This window comes from Podarcis gaigeae (assembly GCF_964106915.1).
Source record: "Podarcis gaigeae genome assembly, chromosome: 8".
Classification (NCBI taxonomy): Eukaryota; Metazoa; Chordata; class Lepidosauria; order Squamata; family Lacertidae; genus Podarcis; species Podarcis gaigeae.
This window is the reverse complement of record NC_139684.1, coordinates 17160092-17163005: the sequence shown is the minus strand read 5'-3', so window position 1 is coordinate 17163005 and position 2914 is coordinate 17160092.

The window sequence follows — 2914 nt, the reverse complement described above, 5'->3', positions numbered from 1 at the left end:
TTGACAACAGCTGGATGGATCTATAATGCAGCCTCGTCCCAGTTCTGAGAGATGCCTATTGTTTTTTTTTTATAAGCAGGCTTCTGGCTGCTGCTGTTTTCTTATCGACCAATTTCCTAGTGCATCGCCTCACAGCTTTTTCTTTGGATTGCAAAAGGTTGCAGGTCTTGTTTGTCTATGACCTGTCTCTTTCCATCTGCTGCTTTGAGGGTAAAGTTGAGCGGAAGGCTGGAGGGATGCGGAAAATGAAATAAAACAAAGCAAACCAGGAAGGAAAGTCACGCGGCGTGCAGGGGTCATCCCCCCCCCCCCGCAGGCAGAAGAAGAAGGCTGTGTATATAATGATGGGTGTTATGGGGTGGGGTTAGATTCAGACAGTTCTCATTGCCTCCCCTAGGCTTGAAAAAGCATCTCATTCTTCTTTTAATCAATTATTTCTATTGATTTCCCCCCATACCACTGTCGAATAGGAACATAGGAAGCTGCCTTATAACAGAGTCAGGCCATTGGTCTATCTAGGTCAATACTATCTACTACCCTGACCAGCTGCAGCTCTCCAGGGTTTCAGAAAGGGGTCTCTCTCTCTCTCTCTCTCTCTCTCTCTCTCCCCCCCAGAGATGCCAAGGAATTATGGGAAGAACACAGCTCACTTGTAGAGCATCTGCTTTGCATGCAGAAGGTCTCAGGTTCAATCCCCAATTGCATCTCCAGATAGGTTTGGGAAGAAACCGCAGCCTGAAATCCTGCAGAGCTGCTGCCAGTCAGTGCCGGCCCATCTAGCTCAGTATTGTCTACACTGGCCGGCAGCAGCTCTCCAGGGTCTCAAGCCCTCCCTGGACAGTCCACTGGGGATTGAACCTAGGACCTTCTGCATGCAAAGCATCTAAGGCATCTAATCCCTCAGACCACAGCCTTCTTTCTCCCTCAGCCTCTCACTTTTCAAATGTAACCCCTTCCAAAATTATCCCAGCTGCCTCTTCTGCAAGGCTCCTATGAGAAGGGTGCAAGGAGGGGGGTATTGTTGCTCAGCTTTTCACAAAACAGATCCAGCTTCAGAAGGCTGCCCTCTGGAATCAGAGTCCATGCGCTTGTCGCTTTCTGGAAATACACAGAGGGAGGTTTTGAAGGAGAGTTTCCCAGACAGCAGCAACAATTTAAAAAAGTAGGGCTTTGTTCAGTACAGGGGTGGGGAAACTCTTCCAGCCAGAGCATTAACACTCCAGCAGACCCTTGCTCTCCCATTAGATTTTTTTTTTTGGGGGGGGTATCACAGAAACATAGGAAGCTACCATATCCCAAGTCTTGGCTCAGTCTTGTCAACACTGGCTGGCAGCAGCTCTCTGCTTATAGGCAGGATCTTTTCCAAGCCTTACCTGGAGATGCCAGAGACTGAAACTGGGAGCTTCTGCATGTGAAAGAGGTGCTCTACTGCTGAGCTATGGCATTTCCCCCAAGTAAAACTCTCTCCAGTTGACTATGAGCCAAGATAAAACTGACCCCTGGGCTATTGCTCTCCTAAACCCACCAATCCTCGCCCCCAGTCTGGGGAGGGGGGCATTTCTATGGCAACGCACCTGTACTATAGACTAACTCTTTAGTCATGCAGAGAGATGCTTAACAGACTTGGCTAGGGCCATGAACTGGACAAAGTGACTGGCTCCACCACAGGCTTGGAGGAGGCCCAGAATAGCATCCAAAGCAATCTCTGCCCCAATTGTTGTTGTTGCTGTTGGTTTTGCAGAATTCTATCCCACCCATTTCTCCTAAGAGACTCAAAGTGGCTAACAAACAACAATAAAATGAGATAAAACAACTGTAATGTTCTTAACCCTCCCTAGATGTACATTCAAATTCATCACTGCCTCTTTTTGTCTGGTCCTCAAAGCCATCCTGGTTGGTAGCCAGCACTGCATCTTGTGGGAGTGAGTGCCTTAGTGTTGGATATTTTCTTCTCCTCTTGTGCTCTTAAATTACATTGTTTTGATTCAGTGCCGTTTTTCAATATGGTAACTTATTAATGTGATTCATAAATATGATTATAACTGATTGTTGTGCTTTTTAGCTGTATAGTGGTCCCTCGGGTTACATACGCTTCAGGTTACATACGCTTCAGGTTACAGAAATAGTGCTTCAGGTTAAGAACTTTGCTTCAGGATGAGAACAGAAATCGCGCTCCGGCGGCACGGCAGCAGCAGAAGGCCCCATTAGCTAAAGTGGTGCTTCAGGTTAAGAACAGATTCAGATTAAGTACGGACCTCCAGAATGAATTAAGTACTTAACCTGAGGTACCACTGTATCAGTTTTTAATTTATGTTGTGAGGTGCCTACTGCCTTTGGAGAAGGGTGGAAAATAAATAATATTCTAAAAAATCGGTAATGCCCCGCCAAGTCCTGCTTAGAGTACATCCATTGAAGAGAAGTGAGTTATGACCATCAACTTCAGTGGGTCTACTCTAAATCGAACTAGCCATTGGCAATTGGGTATCACTCAGTGGGCCTGTATTTGAATAAAACTTAGTTGGATACAACCCTTTGTTTTGTTTTACGGCATCGGACTCTGCAGAATCGCAGACAGATCCTGTGCTAAACCATGAGAGATAGAGGGTGCTTCTTACTCGCAAGTAAACGCGCCTAGGACCACAACCTTCAAACCTCTTACAAACCCCGCCATCGCCCCACCCACCCCTCTCAGAATGCGCCAATCCCCTGCGCCCCCTCCCTTCGCGCTCCATTCATAAAATTAACATTGAAGCAAACTGTGCGCTGGCCCCACCTCCCTTTCTTAAGTCATCGTGGGCTGAACTCTATTGCGCCGGCCGCCGCGCCCCCTTGCCTGCGTCGCGGGGAGCCTATCGCCGCCTCCGGAACGGGACGACGTCAGAGCCGGCGCCACGCCTACTTTTTTTTTTTTAGT